Source organism: Meles meles, chromosome 2 (genome assembly GCF_922984935.1).
Source record: "Meles meles chromosome 2, mMelMel3.1 paternal haplotype, whole genome shotgun sequence".
In the NCBI taxonomy this organism is placed as follows: domain Eukaryota; kingdom Metazoa; phylum Chordata; class Mammalia; order Carnivora; family Mustelidae; genus Meles; species Meles meles.
The window spans coordinates 111,868,642-111,891,438 of record NC_060067.1 but is presented as its reverse complement, the minus strand read 5'-3'; the positions used below and the strand labels follow the sequence as shown (position 1 = coordinate 111,891,438).

The following is a 22,797-nucleotide window of genomic DNA, read 5'->3' as shown; positions in this document are numbered from 1 at the left end:
TGATTCACCAAAGAGACTTCTAAGTTGTAAAATCTATGCATTAAATATTCACTGAGCAGTACCTCATCTTTACAGTACCTCATCTTTGCAGTAAGTTTTACAGGGCATTCAAATGAAAAATCACAATCAGACTGTCTTCAGGAATCTTATAATTATATTGGGAAAACATTTCACATTTTAGTGACACAAACAAATGTGGCAAAAAAATAATTCATTCTGAGAGAGATTAATAAATATAGAAATACATGAAAGGCACTAGTTACTTCTAGGTGGGTGTTTTAGAAAAAATTTACATAAGGTTATTTCTGAGAAGGAATTTGCAAATAAACACCAATTTTACAGGCAGATCATGGCAGGCTGTATATTTTGGGTAGACAGAACAAAGTATGCTGTGTATGAAGAAGAGAAAATAGTGGAAGCACAGATTAAAAGAGAAAGCAAAATAAATATAGAAAATGGGACCAGATCTAGCCTTAAACCAAAAGCTAAACCCAAAGAATTTTGTGTGGGAATAGAGAGGTTCAATTAAGAAAGTTCTCCTGTGTCCTCCAAAGATACCTGGGCTTTATTGGGTAGTGGAAGCCAAGTAAAGGGTTATCAGGAATGGTGATTACTGTGAAAATTAAACTGAACTCTGGCTTTAGTGTGGAAGGGGATTACATGGGAGTAGAATGGAGGCAGGGAGAAAAGTTAGGGGGTTATTGCAATAATCATGCTGAATAATGATGGATACTTAATACTATATTATGGGTAGGTTGAGGGCAGTGAGAGAAAAGGAGAGCAATTGAAGATATACAAGGATTCTTTCCCAGGGAACAGGTGGATGGTGATGCCACCAACCATTGTTATCAGAGGTGAGGAGATAAGAGAGGTCTTGAATTAGTTCAGTTTTAACATGCAGTGTTTTAGGTATGTGTGGAAAAGTCGAGGATAGGTAGAGATATAAATATGGAACCCGGGAGAAAAAAATGCATTCTAATTTATATCATTGAGAGTTATTTTCATGTTGATTCTAGCTGAAGCCTTGGGAGTGGATGAAATCACTCAGAAAAAGTAGATGCGACAAAAGAAGACAAGAAAAGAAATAATAAACCATGATCCTGGAGAATGCTAGCCCCAAATGAGACAGAAAAGACAGAGAATCCAGTAAAGAAGAATTATATAGAACAATCTGGAAAATGGAAGAAAAAGAAGAAGAGATTGTGGTGGCATCCAAAGGAAAGAATTTTCATAAAGGAGTAGTGGCCGACAATTTCAGTTACCACACAGGGAGCGTAGGAGAAGAACATTGACAATAGCCTACTGGACTTCATAATTAGAAGGTTCTAAGTAACTGTCTGTCATATAGAATCAGCCCCATCCTGAGGGTTAAAGCTTGACCTCCCTGACTTAAAGGACAAGGAAGTGGAGAGAACACAGGTCCGCTGAGCTGGGCAAGCCAGGAGAGGTGGGAGAGGTTGCTGAAAGGGATGCAATGAGAGGCTTGCATGTATACATTAAAGAATAGGACTCATTCATAAATCTGAAGCACAGATTAGTAAAGGACAATTAATGGGAGAGAACGGAGGTGGAGTTGAGATCAAGGGGAGGACTGAGCCTTACAATTAATGTAAATACACAATGTGCTGTGTCCTCCTAAGACACCTGGGAGATTACTCTGGACTTGAGGTATCTGAGAGACTTTTTGGAGGTGTAAGGGCTTATGTGGGGCCTTGAAGTTTGACCCAAATTAATGGGAGACAAATATGCAGTCTCTGGGAAAAGAAACAATGTCAATAGTCACACAAACTGCTCATCAAGCCACTCAAGAATTTTAAGAGAAGCTTCATGGTGTGAGGATCAAAAGCTACGAATCAAAATGAAGGAATAGTTTTCTATTTTTCTAGAATTTCTTTCCTAAATTGAGCTATGAAAGTTTGATAATCAATGGAAGGGCTGAGGCATATCACCCTGTTTTTCTTATTTTATAATAAGAGAGTGAGTACCAAAAAGAGATCACATGACACAAAGAAACCACTTAAGTTCACCATATGGAACTAGAATACTTTTTTTTTCTTTTCATTTACTTTTACTTGTAGGCAAGGTTTGTTTATTTTTATTATTCTAAGTGTGTATAAGTGTGGCACAAAAGCTACTCTTAATAAAATATGGAGAAGCAAAGTCAAGTCATCCATACTGCTTCCATACAGAGATAATAGTCATTATATGCAATAACTATATATTTTTAGGTAAACATCCTTCTGAAGGTCTATGCATTTTTTTAAATAATTGAGATATTACAAACAGAGAGAATACAACTTTAATCATAGATTTACAAGCAATTTCCCATGTCTTTAAAAAACTTGTAAAACATTTTGAAAGTCTGCAAAACATATTCTAATCCATTTAGCTATTTGCTTATATTAAGTATTTAGTTTATGTTCCTTTCACAATTCTAAATAATGTTTATGCAAAAAACATTGTATACAGGTTATTATTGTAATAAATATTAGACATTATATTACAAAAACAGTGGGTAGAATTAAGATATCTTATTTCCTCAACTGATATTTTTATCAAACTCACAAAATATTTGTTTTATGTAATTTAATGAATGACCAAGAATCAAACCTATACCCTCATACAAAAGGGAAGGGTAGATTCCTTCTCTCAGGGCCTTTGATATTATAATGTCAGAATGCTTTTGTGGGAAGTTATTTTGTGGAAGCACTTTGTTTATTTAGTTAAGCTGAAGGAAGAAAAAAAAAACAGTTGCATCTTAAACCTAGAACAGTGGTGCATATCCACTGTAATGTATGAAACTCAAATAAAATACGACTTATAATGGTATTTAGAATAAGAAGCACATTATATCAAGTTGCATTCATGGAAAAGAATGCTTGGTAGAAATCTGAGTTTGCTCATACCTCCTGAACCCACAGCTGAAACTTGTAGAGAGCTTCCTTTTACTCAGTGACTTAGTAAATCCCATGAAGATAGTGTGAACTCCTAGACAGATAGGTAGGCAGGTAGGTAGGTAGAGAAGTTCATATATCAACTTTACTAGACTAGGGTGTCCAGTTGCCTGGATGTATCGGTGTAGATATTGCTGTGGAAGTATTGTTTAGATGTGATTAACACTTAAGTTGGTAGACTTTGGGTAAGCAAATTACTCTCCACACTGTGGGTGGGCCTCATCCAGTCAGTTGAATAAATCAATGAAGTGCTTTGGGGAGTTATGAGCATATGTGATAATTCATCATATGTAGCCATAAAAATTTAGAAGTGAAAACTCTAACAATGAATGTTTCTGTTTCACAGTAATACTTACACTACTATGCAAGGAATAGGGCCTGCAGGACTCATGGTCACTCCTGCTGAAAGGCTTGGGGCTCCAGCCACTTCTCTAGCTGCCATCTTCATTTCCCTGTAGAACCTGAGAGATGGGAAGGCAGGCTAAGAAGGGAGGTGTAGTGCAAAACCTTATGTACTCTCTCCCTGTGCAGTCCTTACTCTGGACAAGCTACTATTTCATGGATTGTGTTGACTTTTGCCTCCTCCACCATAATTTCTTTTTTAATGTATCACAGTCTTTCCATAAAACAGTCCTTTGTATCTGCTATTTTGTTGTTATAGTCTTGGAATTATTCAAAGGATCTAGATGATGAAGAGGAGGATCTCCACCTCTCCATGAGCTCCTGCACACAGCAGACTGTACCCCAGAGAGAGGAGGGGTTCTACAAGGTGGTCGGTACTGTTCAGAGTCCCAAATATACTGTGCATCTGTGCAAATCAGAAGCAACCAAGGACCAACACCTGCATTTCTCCATCATAATCTAGGGTGAACCAACCTGAAAAACAAAGCAAGAGCTTGAGGAATGTGAGAAGAGCTATTGAAACTGAAGTTTTACTGTTGGGAAAACTCTAACCAAGCAAGACATGAATTAACCATGTTAATGATAGAAAGAGCTAGAACTCTCATAATTCTTTCCATTATATGGTGTTTCACTTTTTTTCTAAATTGACAATAAATATTACAAAGCTTATTCTCAATAAATACATTTGAATAATAAAATGAAGAAATGATACTTTAGAATATGATGAATGAATACCAGCATTTGGCAAGGCATTCTATTCCCAGAGGCCTAATTAGGTTATAATTTTGAAAGATTCTTCATGTGGCTCTCTCATGGTGTCACTACTATATTTTCATGCTTCATTTCTTACCTGCCCTGAAATGGTGTTACACATGGCCCAGCAGCTATTGTAACCAGACATGAAATTTTCCTTTTATTTATAATTTTGTGGAAATCCTGATATGGTTACTCTTATCTTCAAATGCAAAATCAAAGTCAAAATATTACTTTATCTTCTAAGACTGATGCTTTCAGAGTCAAGTTCGGAAGGGCACTTTCCATTTGGCTAGTATTTGGTGTCTTATGGGTCGAATTATGAGAGCTCATCCAGCGAAATTAAACATTACCCATAGACTGGTGGTTCTCTTAATGGCAAAATTGAGCTTTAAAGTTGTGTGATTACTGGTTCAGACCCACAGGCTGGATGAGACAAACCACTCTTGGATTTGATGCAACACATGCGCACCCTTCAGTGTTAGAGGGAAGTTTGTGAGCATTTGGTTTCAGGGGGCTTAGTTATTTATACCTTTTTAACATTTTTTTATTTTTTTATTAACATATAATGTATTATTAACCCCAGGGGTACAGGTCTGTGAATCACCAGGTTATTTATATTTTTGATGACAACTCATAATCCCATCAGCTCTTCTCTCCTAAACACTTTCATATCCAGAATCCCAGAATCCTTCATTTCTCTGTTATTTTGTATTATGTTTGCATTATTTCCTTTGTCATTTTTAAGCTCATCTTAAACTCCTTCTTCTCATCATTTTTGAATAAAGTATTTCACAGAAAGCAAACTTTGTTTTAATGCATAGTTGACTTGGCATACTGTATTTTGACATGAGTGTAGCCAATCCGGAAGGTGCTACTAAGTGTCATGGTTTCCCATAGGCCTTAATTATATATGTCTTTGTGTCAGACAAGGTAATTCACTGAAGTAAAAATTTCCACAGCATAACAGTGAGAAGAGTGGCCATCTAATTAAGTCATCCCCTAGGTGAGAGAAATCAGATAAAAATATCTAGGGGGCTTCCAGGTAACATCTAGTCTACTCCTTCTCTAACCTTCATCTATCTTACTTTAAACAGAGAGGGCAGAGGGATTACTTATTGGGGGAAATTTAAGGAGAGCTGCAGAAGTGGCCACCAGGGACCAGATGAAGTATGCTCTGTAGAATGAAATGGGATGTATAGACATAGCAAGTGCCCGATGCGCCAACCTTCCCTTCAAATACGCTAATAAATAGACCAAAACAAAGCAAAAATTATGTATAAACAATGCTCTGTACTAAGAGGGAAATGTTTATAAATAAGAATGACTCCTGGGAGAATGTGTATATGAAAGTGGACTGTGCCCACAGCAATATTTTCAGGAAATCTTGTTTAGTTTTCCTTTAAAGGTGTCCTGGTTGTGGGTGGTTCTTACCCCCTTCACTGCTACCATCTTGATCCCAAACACCGTGAGCTCACACTTAAGCTACATCAGTGGTCTAACTTCCTTTCTTCCACCTCTTACCCTTCATTAGTATTTTATCAAATCAGTATACACAGTGATCCTTTAAAAATATAAGGCAATCATAATAACCTCCATCTCAATTTTGGTGGTTTCTTCCACGCAGGATGGAAGCCTCACAATGACCTAAAAAGCCTTCCTCAATATAGAACCTGGCGTTCTGATCATGTACTTAATTCTTTGTACCAGATCATCCCAAAAGTTAGTGGATGAAGAAACACTAATTATGTTATATGTTATATCTCATTATTATTATATAATATAAAATTATCTTTTATTATGATATCTGGCATGATTAAGCTCAGCCAGTGGTTCTTTCTCAGGCTCCCTCATGTACTTGGAGTCCGATGGTGGCTGGGCTGGAATCATCCAACAGGCCTTTTCAGTTACAGGTCTGACAACCGAAGCTGGCTGTCAGCGGTCTGTTAGCTGGAACCTAGAAGTAGTCTCTCAAGTGGCTTGCTCTTCTTGCAGCCTGATGGCTATGCTATAAGAACAAGTATCCCTAGGAACAAAAGGTAGAAGCTGTCCATTTCTAAAGGTTTGGAGCTAGAAACTGGCACAGCATAACTTCAACTATATGCTATTGGCCAACCACTCTCTAGGCTTAGGTTTAAGGGGAAGGGACCTAGGCTCCATTTCTTGATGAGAGGAATGTCAGGAAATTTGGAAATTATGTTTTAAAACAATAGCTGGTTACTTCTCAGACCTTCTCTGTATACCTCTTCTTGCTCACTCATTTCTAGTCATGCTCACCTCCTTGCTGTTTCTTGAACACACCAGCTGGACCCCTTTGCTCTAGTGCTCCATGTCCACAGATGAAACCATCTCTTATCCCCACCTTCTGCCCCACACTCACTGTCTAAATTCAGTAGTGTTCCTGAAAGTCAAATCTAGAATTCCTCCCTTTAAACTATGCTACTTTCTATACTAAGTTGTTCATTTCTTCAAAAAAAACAAACCATGTGATCTTATTCTTCCTTTGGTATGCTTAATGAATCAAGTTATTACTGAATACAGAGTGGGTGGAAGGGTAATTAATCACTGATACTTATAATGATTCCTTAGGAGTACAAAAATAACCTTGACATCGAAAAATTATGTTTGGCAAGGTATAGTTAGTAAAACAAGGTTTTAACAATTTCATTTTAGTAAGTTTTTCAATAACAAATATTGACATAAAGAGAGAATTCTGGTTAATTTAGAATCAACGAGAAAATGATTTGAAATACTTCTTTCTTTAGATTTCTTTTAGTTCCAGGTTCCACTGAAATAAACATGTAAAGTTAGACCACAATAGAAAAAAATGCATCTCACATTTATCTTATGTATACTTGAGTATTATGTTCAGGGTTTTTTGCTGAGAAGTGATGTGATAGTTCATTCAAAGATACATTTTATTTTTGCTATCTTAAGATCTGGCAATAAAAAGCATTATAAATGGATGAACATTTTCAGACTTTTAACAAGGTGATTGAGAAATGCGTGCTTTGGTGAAGGAGTATAAAATATAGGAGAGGAACAACAGTGTTACAAAAATGTCCTTTAATGAAGGATGGGGGAGGAAGGGCTGAAACATAATTATCTTATGTCACTCCTTGTGTCTAATTAACCAGTAAATGCTATCTACTCAATCTCTTGGATCTGTCCTTTTCTTCCCACCCTAGCACCAGCACCTTGAATTATGGCATCATCATTCTGCAGTCCACTAAGGTAACAATTTTCTAAATGGGTTCCAAGACTCCTCTCTTGCCCCTTTAAGTTCACTTCTCACATTATCACTAGGGTAATATTTCTTAAAACAAAATTCAATCATGCAGGGACACAATTCCTTTCTTAAAACCTTTCAGCAGCTCCCCATTGGCCTAAGGAAAAGGAAAGTTGAAGCTCCCCAGCATGACATCTATGTCCTCTTATGGCCTGGCCCTCGCTTCCCTCTTCAACTCTACCCTTTACTCCTCCCTCCCATACTCGCCATTCAAAATCTCCTCATCCTGAGGCACAGTGTTTCCTGACACAGTTCCCCTTCCGTCCCAGGTCAGTATTAACTCAGAGGTGTAATGAAGTCTGTTCTCCTTCTGTCTGTTCCCCTTCTCACTTCTGAGTCTTTGCACTTGTTATCGTCACATCCCTTCACTGTGCTTTCTTCTCTGGGAATTTATGAAGTTGACAATATCTGCCCTTTGTCGAGTCCTCTCTAAACATGTGAATCGGGAATAGTGAATACAGAAAATTATGAATAAGTCAGATGGCTCCAGACAAAGTAGGAATAGTACCATGACCAGGAAGGACTGGTCAGCATGAGTGGTCATACACTGTACCCAGGTTAAATGAAGTTTTCACTTTGGGGGCTTTAGTGATTGAATTCTCCCAAATATGTTCAATTGACAAAATAAATTTCAATTGTATTAAGCCACCCAGTTTACGGTAATTTTTTATGGAAGGTCTAGGAGACTAATACAGATGCCCATCAGAATGATCTATAAAACATCTAAAAATAGACATGCCAGTTGAAAACACAGTGAGTAAGAATGTCAAATTCTTATTCTTATTCATAAATACTTGAGACACAGGTATATGTTTTAACTCCAAAGCTTGTTATAATGCATAATCAAAGTTGAAATTCACCAGACAAGATGGTTTTGAAGTCTTAACTTTACAATTCAATGGCTTCAGGTTCAATGGCTTTTTTTTTTTTCAGTTTTTATAATTTTTTTATTTATTTGAGAGAGTGAGAGAAAGAAAGATCATGGAGGAGCAGGGAGAAGCAGACCTCTGAGCAGGGGGAGCCCACTGTGGGTCTCTATCCCAGTACCCTGAGATCATGACCTGAGCTGGAGGCAGAGGCTTAACCAACTTAACCACCCAGTTGCCCCCCAATGGACGATTTTAAAAGAAAAAAAATATTAATTTATAGCCTACTTTGGTTATTCATGCAAACACATGAATCCATTTGCAATTGTTTGTATGGATGCATGCATAGACTTAATGAACTGTTTGGTACATAGACATTCTAGGTGTTGAGTTATTCACATTAAACTGTTTGTTTTGGAGTTGATACCAGTTTGAAAGACAAGTACATTTAAATATTTAAAGATTTATAATTATCCCAAACAAGAACAACATATGGTTTTGCTCCTGTAAGTGCTCCACAAAGAATAACTGCCTATATTTTGTTGCATTTTTAAATCATGTGATAAAGTAGTAAATTATCAGGACCTAGCTCTTCAGTTTTTGTTAAAATAATTGCTGAAAAAAACCGAACAGATGCTAGATATAAATAAATTTCATAAACTCAGATATTTAGAGATCTTCTGTGGATTTTGGGCACTACTTGTAGAGATATATTTATGATGGCTTCAATGAAACAATATTTTGTACTTCTTCAGGTCAGTGCAGTGAGGTGAATCTCTCTTCCAAAAAAACACCATAGCAACATGGTGCTGGAATGTCATAGTTTTTATCTGGTGGTAGGAGGACAAACATGTTCTTATTTCTGTATAACCAGAGACTCAGCAGCCATAAATTACTTCCAAAATCATAATGTTCTTCTTTTTCTGTTCTTTACTGGCAGTAGGCAAAGCACAGAAAATAAAATTTTTCTACAGAAAATAGAGATTCTAAAATTTGTTTCTGTAACTTATGAAAGAAGAGGTGACCCCAATAGGATATGACCACCTGGATCTCAGTACACTTGGTCAGCGCTTGGTGAGAAAGGGTGCCACTTCTGTTGCATCATCAGATTTAACAAAGGGGAGGGTTAGATCAATTGAGTGCCATTCTTGGGGAATTACATTTAGAACTGCTAGTGTTACCACACTCAGAGCAATACAGTGAAGTAAGATGAATAAACACAGAAAAGTTGGGAAGTGTAAGATTATATTTCTAGCAGCAGACACTTACCAGAGGGCAAGTTAGGATTTATGATGATTTCTGGGTATTCAGGCAGAAGGAACCAGCATGCAGCAGAAGATGTGATTCACATGTGGGCTTCAATTAAGGCTACCAAAGAGCAACAAGGGAACAGATACAAGGGTAGGAAGGTAATTAGAACTTACTCTTAACATTTCTTAATTGCCAACCTTTATCAGTAGCAGATGGTAGGTGAGCAGGAATTTTGGGGAATAGCCACCTTTTTGACATTACCTCTAATTAAGAAGCCTTTCTCAGTTATCAGGACAAACTTTGATATCATTGTATTTTTCCCAGATCAGTATTAACTCAGAAGGTGTAATGAAGTCTGTTCCCCTTCTGTCTATCATTTACTCTAGCTGCTTCCATCTGTTCTAAGGTGAAAAGATGAACTTTTCAATGATTCTTGTCCAGGCTGCATACTCAGGGGTCCCCAGTGACTCATGAGTGTTACTTCTCATTGGATAATCTTTAGGGGAGAACCATCCTAACCACATCATTGAGACAGACCTGGGAGAATCTAAAATGGGGTCTAATATGTCAGACCATCATTATGTCAGAGCAAGAGAATTTGATACAAAACAACAATGAAACAAAACATTGGTAAGTAGCAATTCAGTTCAAATGCAATACTGTTTTGAAAGAAGGAAACCATCCCAGGCCAGTGCAAGACCAGTGCAGACCAGTCAAAGACGTTTGTTATCCTTTACAAATCCTATTCTTGGCAGATTCTAGGTTATGGCTATAACTGCATCAGTGCAGAATTTTCTCTCCTTTTTTAAAAGATTTATTTATTTTAATTAATTAATTAATTTGACAGGCAGAGATCACAAGTAGGCAGAGAGGCAGACAGAGAGAGAGGGGGAAGCAGGCTCCCTGCTGAGCAGACAGCCCTGTATGGGGCTCGATCCCAGGACCCTGGGATCATAACCTGAGCCAAAGGCAGACGCTTTAACCCACTGAGCCACCCAGGTGCCCCAAGATTTATTTATTTTAGAGAGAGAGAGAGAGAGGGAGGGATGGGCAGAGGGAGAGTGAGAAAGACTTCCCACTGAGCCCAGAGCCTGATATGGGGCTGTATCCCAGGACCCTGAGATCATGACCTGACCCCAAATCAAGAGTCAGCTGCTTACAACTGAGCCACCCAGACACCCCTAATGCAGAGTTTTCTTAAATGTCTCTGATAGTGTCTCTGTAAAGTCCTCTGATAAATGCACCTGCTACAACACGATCACTTCAACAGCTTCTCTTTTTACAGAACATTTGTTAGTTACTCTATGGCAATGATTCTTAAGGTGTAGTTTTCATACCTACAGCATCAGCAATACCTGAAAATTGTTAGTAATGTAGATTCTCAGGTCTTACCCCAAATCCACTGAATCAGAAACTCTGGGGGTGGGGCTCAGAAATCTGTGTTTTAACAAGTCCCCCAGTATTTCTAAGGGAAACTAAAGTTTTAAGCAATGACCTTAGAAATAGACACCAGTTAGTGGGTGATGGCCTATACCATACAATATGCTTTAAAAGCATTATGGCAGTCAGTCCTCACAATTACCATGTGAAACAGGTCTTACATTACTCTCTTTCTGTAGATTAACAAAGACTTATCAAAACAAAGTAACATGGCCAAAGTCCCAGAGCTAAAGAATGGGAGCTGGATTTCTCACCATATTCTGGCCAGTCTACGCTCATACTCCTAACCATTGAAGACTACCCAAGCAGAAACAGAAAAGACAAGAACTTTCCCAATTTTGTGTAAAGATATTCTGAGGCACTTAACACACCATCTGTAGGCCCCAAATAGGAAAGATTACATAAAACTGTTCAAAAACACAAGGCTCTGGGAGTCAACAACTGACCCAGCGGTGAAGAAAAATGACCTCCCTTAAAGACATAAAGTCTCCTGCATTATGGAATAAAATATCTGTAACCCATTTTAAAAAATGATTTAAGGCCATGTTAATAAGTGTTTTCCAAAATCTCAGTTGGGAAGCAACTAATCTGAAATGTTAATAATATATAAATTATAGTCACGGATATTGTGGCAAATGGAGCCTGTAATGTAATGACCGCAAGAAAGTTATATATGGGTTAGCCCCCCTCAGGATCCTCTTTAACACATTGTATTTCAGTGCTAAACATCAATTAAAAAAAAAAAAAAAGAACTTGAAGGAAAGTGTAAAAACCAGTTTGTATTTGTTTTTTAGATGTACGTTAAGAAAAATCTTACCATATTATTCAGTGTCCTTTGAAGGACCCACAGAAAGCAAGACTTTAACGTGACTTTTCCAAAGGTCATTCATGGTGAGTCATTGGTCCTGCATGATTTTAGTGGGTCTTCCAGAAAACTTGTTCTGCTGTTGAGGAGGTAGGTCTACAAATGTTAGATTATATCTAGTTATCCTATGTCTTCGTTGTAAATCTTCTCAGAGCCTTCAGCATGCAAATGTGTTTGGAGCCCTCCATTCTAAAACTCATATTCAAGTCAGACATTCAGTTGTGCAAAACAATAGCATAATGTAGAGAAAAAAACATGAACTCCAAAGCCCATCTATCTGGATACATCCCAGTTCTACCACTCACTAGCCGTGCAGCTCTAGCAAGATGCTTAAACTGTCTCAGTTCCCTCAACTGGAAAATGTTTTTGTGTTTGTTTTAAATAAAACCAACCTCTTAGAATTGTTTTTAAGATTAAGATATGTGAAGGGTCTAGAAGAGTACCTGGCATATGGTCAAAGCTACATAAACATTTGTTAACTAGCAATTGAACTAGCTCTCAAGGCTAATGTCATTGTTCCTTTCTCTTTTGATCTAGCTGCCTGCTTGTCAGCATCTATTTCCCTTTTATTAATTTTAAGGTACCCAAGTCACTTGTAAGTGGCATCCCTTTTTGGAATTATATAAATGACACGAGGGCATGTTTCAAAATGAGGCAGATGGGACAAAAGGGCACTTTCAAAATAAACTGATCAGTCAGTGTTTCTGAGAACAGTTAAGGGAAATAAGTGCTTGTCAGTTTAATGGCAATATAGTTAACGGAAACCTTCTTGTGGATCTGATTCGTTGATTGTGACACTCCTCCAAACTAATTCAAATTCCATTTGCTCCAATCTGGGTTTCCCAAGAAAACTTTCCTACTGTAATAATCAGCTATTGTGGAAATAGTTTATTCTTAACAGCATTTTGGTTTATCTTTTGTTCTTTTCTGACCTCGGATAGCATAAATTAATTTATCATTGCTTGAACACCTTGAGTGAATTGATAGAAGTGCGTTTTTTTACTGACAAAGATAAGAGGTAGAAAAAGTTGCAGGAGAAATGGAAACAGAAGCAATGCCCATCCCCAGGAGATGTGAAATTGATTATACTGGAGATGACTCTGCTTCTTTCTGTAATGCTAGCATAGACTTGCAAGAGGGCTGTGCATTACCCCTGTAAGTCTTTTGTAGACCTGCTGATGAAGGTGTGCTATCAAAGAAATGGGGAAAAGGTGTTTGCCACCTGACAACAGTACAGTTGGGAAACAATAATTAAATCAAGATGGACAGCAGGTTTGAAACCTGCCAGTGTGAATGAAGATGTATTCACTAGTGATATTTGATCAGATCTTCTGGGTGGATTTTTAGATTTCATTAGTTAAAGACATAAAATGGTCTGTCTGATTAAAGACGGGACAAAACCGTAGGGAGCACCCATAAATTACTCCAGCTCAATTAGGTGCAGACAGTTTAGTGAGTGTTTATTACTAGTACAAAGGAAGATTTTCCAATTAGATTAAAAGGTTTTGAAAACAACAGTTATAGTGATTTAGACCAATTGCTAGAATAATGTATCAGGAGAAGTTTTATTGATTAAAAGTAAACTGATAAGTGATTTGTAGTGTTCATTGTTTATCAGTAGAACCCTTGCTATGGGGTACAATTTTCCTCACAAGATCAATGGGAGGACTGGGCTAATTTCTTCTCGCCCTGAAAATTGATAAGAATATAAAGGGCAGCTGGATCACTGCTGAAAATACCACCATGATTTATTCAGGTTAATCATCAAGAAAGTGACATTGCATAAATCATTGGGAATTTACCTTGCCAGGCTGGGTCCTTCAGGCCGGCTTCACTGTCATAACGTGAACCAAAGAAAGACGGAAAGAAGACTAGGATTTAATCAAACAAAGCCTTTAGCTCACTAAGCTGCCATAAGTTATTGCAAAACCTGGAAATGGCAAGGAATCAAAGGGAAGTTGCACAGACGGCTTCTCTGATAGTGACTACTAGAATTTATGGTAATAATTGGGTGGGATGAAGCCTAAGAGGCAGGCTGGTAGCTCATGTGTCCCTTTCTCTTGACTCCATATGTCTTCTGGAAGTGATGAGCAAATGGGAAGTCCCTTCCACTTGGCCACAGGTCTTGAAGTAGGCATTTCACTGGCCACAAACTTTCTTACCATGTATGATTAAATATGAAAATAAGCAGAAAAAAGCCTGAAGAAATGAAAGCTAGGTCTCTGGATTCTGCAGATGAAAGCAATTCTAACGTATGCTACATGTAGATATCACAACATATATTACAAAAATGCTGCATCAGAGATGGAATGAACAAATATTTTCCCCCCATACAACTCTTATTCTTTAAAAAGTAGTTTAGAGATAAGCAATATTCCCTTTTCATTTCCTTATTGAAATATATCCCAAATTTGTCCTTCTGAAAGGTTTGCCCCTTGTGGTTCGATTCGTTCTCACTTACTTGTCTAACTTTGACTTTCCTAACTGAAATTCTGAAGCCAGAAGCAGCAGCTTGAAACATCCAAAGGGCAGAAGAAGACAACAAACTAGCATTCCATCTGTTGTGACATTTAGTACTTGCTTTTCCTGAGAAAATGCTTAGTGAATCAATTTCATAGTAGCATTAAGAAATTAAGATCTTAGTTCACATGTCTATTTCCCCTAAGTATGGAATCAATCTGCCTGGTTTGAACACCCACACTTCTCTTCCTAGCCACATGTGTATGACATGGACTCATTTCTTGATTTCTCTAAACCCCAGTTTGCTTCTCTGTAAAGTGGAGATAACAGTGTTTAACACATATGATTGTTTAAAGAAATAATTGGGAGAATATATGTAATGTGCTCCCGATGGTACATTGGAAATGTAAAATAAATGTTAATTTCCTTATTCATATTTTTAATGTTTTTCTATAACTACATTGTATAATGGTTTATTGATGCAATGTAAACATGTTCCAATCTTTCACACCATATCTAAAATTGTTATAATTAAACTAATTCTGACTGCATTTTCCTATGTAAAAGAGAAAAACATGTCCAGAATCAGACAATTCATTTCTCATTGCTTATAAAGTGAATGTTATAAAGAGCAAAGATGTAACACTCCTGTAATCTGGCCCACATACTCAGGGGTTTAAAGGTTAGAAAATCTCTAATAAGTCTTGAATATACTGCCTAAGGAACTAGCATCAGTCAGGGGATCAATCTGGGTCACCAAATGTACTGTCGGTTTGTACTAGCTAAACAATCACCATAAGTAGACAAAAATCAGTGATCAGTGACAGATTCTAGTTAAACTAGCTAGCCTCTACTGTTTGTGTATAAGCAGAAGAAAGGGGGAAAGAGAGGGAGGGAGACTGAGAGAAAGAGGGAGAGAGATCAACAGAAGTCGGCAGTAGAGTAAGAGCCGAAGACCCTGACTGAGGATCACAGGAAAACAGGCCATTATTCATTTACGAAGCACATGAACAAGGTGCTAAGTGAATCATTGTTTCCCCCTTGTAAACTGTGAGAATACCCTGAGAGCTCTAGTTCTGGCTTCAGGGAAGATGATATGACCTAGTGAAGACTGATGTCCTACTGAGCGTTTGGAATTAGCACATTCTTTGGTCTTGCTGGTAATCATTTTTCAGGGAAATAAATGTCTTGCATAAAATGACCGAACTTTCTTGCTTTTGGCTTTCAGCTCAGAAGAGGCAAAGGTAGCAGCTGTCTTCGGTCATCACAAATCCGGGTGCATTTGACACCAGCAGCCTCCACCATGCTGCCTCCGTTTGACCCTGACAAGGTCAGAGTCATGTACCTGAGGAACCCTGGTGGGGTAGTCAGTGCCACATCTGCCCTGGCCCCAAGGATCACCACTCTGGGTCTGTCTCAAAAGGCTGGTGATGATCTCGGCAAGGCAACCTGTAATTTGAAGGGTGTGAGGATGACAGTGAAGCTGACCATTTAGAACAGACAGGACCAGACTGACATGGTACCTTCTGCCTTTGCCTGATTACCAAGCCCTCAAGGAACCTCCAAGAAACAGAAAGAACCAGAAAGCATTAAGCACAGTGGAAACATCACTTCTGATGGGACTGTCAACATTGCTTAACAGATGTGACATCAATCTTTAGCAGAGAACTCTCTGGAACCAGTAAAGAGATCCTGGGGACTGCCCAGTCTGTGGGCAGCAATGTTGACAGCTGCCAGCCCATGACATCATAGGTGACATCAATAGTGGTGTGGTGGAATGCCCAGCTAGTTAACAACTACAAGGGAAAATATTTCAATAAAGGATCATTTGACAACCAAGAAAAGAGGGAAGAGGAGGAGGAGGAGGGGGAGAAGAAGAAGAAGAAGAAGAACAAGAAGAAGAACAAGAAGAACAAGAAGAAGAACAAGAACAAGAACAAGAAGAACAAGAAGAACAAGAACAACAACAACAACAACAGGAGGAAGAAGGAGAAGGAGAAGAAAAATGCCTAACTTTCTCTTCCTAATGACTTCTGTCTAAAAATGGAGATATTTGGGGGCACCTCGGTGGCTTAGTGGGTTAAGCCTCTGCCTTTGGCTTGGGTCATGATCTCAGGGTCCTTGGATTGAGCCCTGTATCAGGCTCTCTGCTGCTTTCCCCTCTCTCTCTCTGCCTGCCTCTCCACCTAGTTGTGATCTCTCTCTGTCAAATAAATAAATGAAGTCTTTAAAAAAAATAGAAATGGAGATATTTTGACTTACAAAATAAAAACAGCATATTTGGGGCACCCAGGTGGCTCAGTGGGTTAAGCATCTGCCTTCGGATTGGGTCATGATCCCAGGGGCCTAGAATCTAGTCCCACATTGTGTTCCCTGCTCAGTAGAGAGCCTACTTCTCCCTCTGCCTCTGCTGCTCCTCCGCTGGTGCTCTGTCTCTCTGTGTGTCAAATAAATAAATAAATAATCTTAAAACAAACAAACAGCATACTAATTCCATTTCCGGTTTTAGATAAATACCTATTTATATGATCATATATTGCATAAGAGCTATAAAAACATATTTATTGAGATTTACTCTTTCAAAGAGAAGGCTGAGTTGCCATAGACTGTTCAGGTATCCACCCTAACACTATTTGGATCTGAGAACACAAGAAGACTGTGGACAACAAATTCTGCTATCTGAAACTGATGCGACTCCTTTTCCAATACGCATATGGGAGTAAAACAAGTAGTCTTGTACTGAAAATCACTAGCAATCTGGACAATAAGCTTAGAAACTAGCAGCTATATTCTATCATTGAATCCTGTCCAACATGCCTTTGAAACAACTCAAATATCTATTTTCCTGTTCATATTTACAATGTTCATTTTCATTGTGTGCCATTATTTCTTCTATTCTAAACTACAACAGTGACCTCATAAATCACTCCATTGCTTTCTGGGTTTTCCTTTATTCAAATCTATGATCTTAAAATCTTTTGCGGGCACTTACCATGTATCAGACGTCACAGGGAAGGTGGGACACACAGAATCCCGTCTCATCCTCACAGTCCTCCTGAGTTGGTTAGGAGGTGATGATGTGAGTCAGCTTCTGTGACTACCTTCCTCTCCGTGTGCCTTCCTGGGTTCAGAGGTGGGGTCATGAAGCACCACGTTCCCCGGATACATTTCCAGACAAGGCTTCAGTGCATCGTTCACATGCATTCCTGCAAAACGTGAATGAAGTTGAAGTTGAATGAACTGAGTGAAGTTGAAAGAGATACAAAACTGGAGGTTGACAGGTGTTTTTTTTTTTTCTTTTTCAATTATTAGCATATAATGTATAAGCTGTTTCAGAGATTGAGGTTTCCTATTGTAAACGGTAGCAGAGATGCCATGACTCTGTATGCAGGAGAGGTAGTGGAGACGTCTGTGTGGCGGTGGCATCCTGTGCTAGTCCAGTTCAGCAGTGTGGCTTTGGGCCACACTTTTAAATCTCAGCATAAATACTATTTTCTTCAGGCAGTGCTTCCAAAAGCCGTTTAATATTCTGTAGTAATGCTCTCCATGCTCAAACTAGTCAGAGTGGATGGTTTAACTACAAATGAGCATTAGCTCCAAAGGTAAATATGTTTCCACTTTACATTAGAAATAGAGTAGTTAAATGTCTGTTACGTTTATATGCTAGGAAGTAATGTTTAGGTCAAATCCAGGGAAAAATATCTGAGACCATGCTTCTAAGCACTGTGGTATGAAGTATGTGCCCTTTATTATTCTATTCTCTCCTTGTAAATTCCTTATGGCTGACAAGATAAAGTCTAATTACCTTCATGTGTCACCAAAAGCCACTTTTAGCTTATCCCAAGCTTCTTTCTGGCTTGTTTTCTCCCCTAAAGCTTTCTATGATTCCAGTCCTGCTGGGCTTTCTCCTGGCCTTGCTTCTCTGTGCTGTCCTTCATCCTGACTCCTTCATCGAGAATTCTCCCCAGCCACTTACCCAAATTCTACCTATACTTCGGAGGATTTATTCTTGAGCTATTTCTCTGAGAAAATTGTAGTGCATGATGGTCCTTTCTTTTTCATTTCATATTGCTTTAAATCATGGGATACCCACTGAGATAGGAGACTGAACATGGTTAAAGAGTAATTTAAGAAAAAAAGGGGGGAAAGGAGGGGGTATTATGACCAGAAGAAGCCAGAAAGTGTTCCTAAGTAGGCAGAAACAAAAGATGTCTACCAAATCACTAAATACTTGGGGATAAATTATGGAAAGCGAGTATGAATCTGCATTGGAAGAAACATTATGTTGGTTTGGGAAACTTGAAGGGATTAATCCTCCATGTGGACAAAAGTATGTCAATGAGATGTTTTTCAAAAAGCCTTTGATGAGGGGTGCCAATATGAGTCATTTCAAGGTTATAATTATTATGTTTTTCCAGCAGATTATGAAGAAGAAGAACAACAACAATAGGTAGAACTAAAAGGGCACATCTACAGAGAGAACAGTACTAAGCCTGGTGTTTTTCTCGTATTGCAACTAGGATTGGTCTTGGTGACAGACTGTCTTATGTTCTAAATTATTTTCTCCCTCCTTCCTTGTTAGAAGATTACATATTTCTATCTTTTAATGTGACTTGCATGGCCTTTCTGTGGAAAGAATATACCAACATGATACCATGTTGGTCCAAATGATTTGTTTGGGCTGGAATTTACATAGAAGTGAGAATGCGGCAACTGTAAGCCAAAAATTTTGAGCGCCATTGCCTACTTTGGTTTGGTCCCGTTTCCTCTAACAATGGCGTGTTCTAGGTAGGGTCTTCATTCTGGAATAAGGTGGAAATGTGGGACAGGAGCAGAGCTATTGTGACAAGTAGCTAATACAAAACAGGACCAAGGGAAAAGGCAAAAACAAAACCACACACACAAAAACTCTTTGTTTTTATAAACCACTTGAGATTTCTGGAAGGATCATTTGTTACAGCAATGTAACCTAGAAAAAAAATTGATGTAGTCTTATATAAATAGTTAAATAACCATATATGCATAGTCCTATGTAACTTTTGTTGAACGACCTGGAGAAAAGTCTGCATTGTTTCCCCTTCAATTTGCAATAACACAGTGCCATTTTGAAAAACTAAATGAAAAACCTGAGCATTTGCTAAGTCTCAAGCATTACGGCAACAGCTTTACCAACTTTATTTTTAGTATCCTATACAGTCCTTGCTAAAACCCTATTACAAATGAATCCCTTTACTGGCAAGGAAACTCATTTGCCCAAGTTCATAGATCTACTACCATGCACACTCATTAAAACCTGGCTTCAGGTGTCTGGCTTTCAAGCATTTCTTAATTTTGGAGTGATATATAACCCATGCATGAAGTGGTAATGCAAACAATGGTAATGGAAATGAGAATCCTAAAAATGTAGAAATTACTCTAGAAAGGGTAAGAAAGAGCACCTGTAAGACATCTGAATAGAAGCAATTGACATAGACATGGAAAATAAAACTTAAGGATGCAATGGAAATTTAAAAAGCCATGGAGAATATGGAAAAAATGAATATGGTTTCAGTTATACGTTTCAAACTATCATGAGTTATTATTTCTTGCTTTGCTTGAATACATTTAATTTAGATGTAATAAAATCATGGAATGGCTTGAATTCTGTGTCCTCCATTCATATGTTGAAGTCCTAACCCCTAATACCTCAGAGTATGACCTTATTTTGAAATGGAGTTGCTGCAGATGTAATTAGTTAAATTAAGATGAGGTCATATTGGAGTAAGGCGGGCCTCTAAATCCCATCTGACAGACATCTTTATAAAAAGGGGAAATTTGGACACAGACATGCACACACAGAAAATGCCAAGTGAAGGTAAAGGCACAGATCAAGGTAATGAAGGAGACGCTAATGATGGCCGAAGAGCGCTGTTGAACCCCCAGAAGCTAGGAGCGAAGAATGCAGCAGATTTCTCCTCACAGTCTTCAGAAGAAGCCAGTGTGGCCATGGGTTTTCTAGTCTCCAGGAAACAAGAGACAATGCCTTTCTGTTGTTTAAGCAAGTGGATCTGTGATACTCTGTTACCCTAGTGGTCCTAGCAAACTAATATAAAATGATCACTAACTTTGAAAATAAGTTGTGAACTTAAAAGAATACACATCATTACAATGTGATAAGAATCCATTTATCAATAGGATAAAAGAAGCTACTATAAAGCTACCATGAGCTGTGAAGAACAACTATGACCCATTCATGCTTCTAGTCTCTAAAGCTGACTTCTGGAGGAGAACCCGATGTCATGAAAAGATTTTAGTTTATTATGTGAAAGGGATAGACATTGGAGGTTACTTCAATAATTAAGGTTACTTCAGTAAGACTGGGATGATTTCCCAGATTAAATTTTTAGTATTTCCCAAGAGTACCTAATATCTCCTTGTAACTTTTTAGTTATCTTAAAAATATAGGCATAGTGGGAAGGGCAGAAGTACTCTGGCCGCCTATGGAAACACTATGTCCTTTTATGCCCTCTAGCATTCAGCTGAAAATGGCACCCTCGTGGTCAGAGAGAGTTAATTCACATCCCAGATGCCCAACTTACTCCCTGGGAGTAAATTACTCATTGGTGAGACAAGGTCGTTCTTCATTTTAACCATTACTGTAGCATTTTATACGGTCATGTGCTATGTGGTTTTGCAATCCTTAAAATCCCCTGGTGAAGTAAAGGAGATGACAAACACAATTGTGTCTGATTTACAGACTAGGGAACTGGGACTTAAATAAGAGACAAAGCCATCATGGGTAAGGGCCATCCCAGAAGGCAGGAGCTCTGGGTCAGGTCTCTGTTTATCATGTGGAGTGCAAGAATAAACCTAAGGGATATTAGGTATGCATGCAATTCCTATATTTCTTGGAACTTTAGCTCCCCACCCAAGCTGATTTTTGTCAGCAGCCATCTGTCAAAGAAACGAAAGGTACCAAAGAAGTTAAGTAGAAATTATGTACAGTGTGTTAGAATTTCAGGATTAGAGATGTCTGCAGAAATCAAAATGAAACACTGTAACTTAAAGTCAAGTTCCTGAAACAGTACCAGGAGGATTAAGGACAAACTCTCCTCACTCCTTGACACTATTTTGACAGATGGATCCATTTAAAAACATCAGTGGAGGCACCTGCAGGGAGGCGGGGGGAAGGGGCAGAAGAGACAAAGCTTAAAAAAAACCACAAAGAACAAAAATTCCATATTTTCATCTGAAAATCCATATTAATTTGAAAAAAAATCATTATTTCTACTCTGTCGCTTCATTATGAGATCAAAGTGTGACTTGGCATTTATTTCAACAAGACTGTCTCCCCTACACTTGCAGCATATGAACATAGCTTTTGTCTGGGAAAGCATTGTGCCTGAACAGCTTTTGCCTGTAAAGCAATGCTGGGCTTTTTGTCGTGAGTGTTGGGGGTTGTACTTCTATATCCAAGCCCATAATCAAGGATCCCAGTTCTTGAAAACTGATAGAAACTTTCAAAATGAAATATCTGAAAGAGCCCTTAAGTCAACATTCTAGTCTCCCCTGGAATCCTGGGTATTGGACTCCAAGGTCAGGGTGGCTGGTTGATTTTTGAATTTCTGAAGTTGAATGTTGGCCATTTCATGTCTGTCTCAAGGTAAAACCTCAGATACGAGCAGCTGGAGCACATGTGATTTCATGTAATTTAATGTTTACTTGCTTTCATTTTTTTATGAAGTTTGAAACATTCTTACTCATTTTCCTGCTGCCAATCAGCAATCCAATGTTGCCCTGAATGTTCCTTTGATTCCAAAATCAATGACTGTGTCACCAGTGCTTAGAGAGCATGATTGCTCTTTTCAAAGCAAGAGGCTGGGTAGAGATGGCCCTTCTGAGTTTGATCAATTTTACCACAATGAGGCAGAAAACTTAAGAATCAGTGTTATGACCTATTTATATTGATGTCACGTAGGTCCAGGGCTCTTCTGGCTCAAAGACTTACAGATGGGAATTACAATTTGGGGGATGGCAAGTGTGTGGAAATAGCCCCACAAATCTATGCCAGGGGACATCAAAACTTTTCTAGTGACTTTACCATTTAGTAAAACAAACATGTAATCAGACTTGCTCGTATGATCCAAGTTACACTCTTTAATACAGTTACAGAATTTCTGGTTTGGGGGTAAGACTTAGTATCTACTAAACTAAATAAAATTCTTAACAGACCAAGTAAATTGATTACCATCACACACTGTCACGTGTAATAATAAGAAGAGTCCTCAGATATTCTTTCACTTGGATTTTAAGATAAAACTCTACCTATTACAACTATTTGGAAAGAAGTTTCTAGTTTGAGGAGAAATTAGACTTAAAAACAATGTACATTTGGTGAGGCATCTTTTTTTTATTAAGTCATTTTTTAGTTGTAAAATTCGCAACATAAAATTCACCATTTTAACTATTTTAAAGTGTGCAATTTGGTAGCATTTAGTATGTTCACAATGTCGTGCAACTCTCAGCTCAGTCTAGTTC

General features: G+C 38.2%; 1 pseudogene; it reads left to right on the top strand.

Annotated features, from left to right (window-relative positions):
- The first annotated feature begins 1,178 nt into the window (after positions 1-1,178).
- LOC123936882 lies at positions 1,179-16,073 on the top strand (annotated as a pseudogene).
- Positions 16,074-22,797: the final 6,724 nt, after the last annotated feature.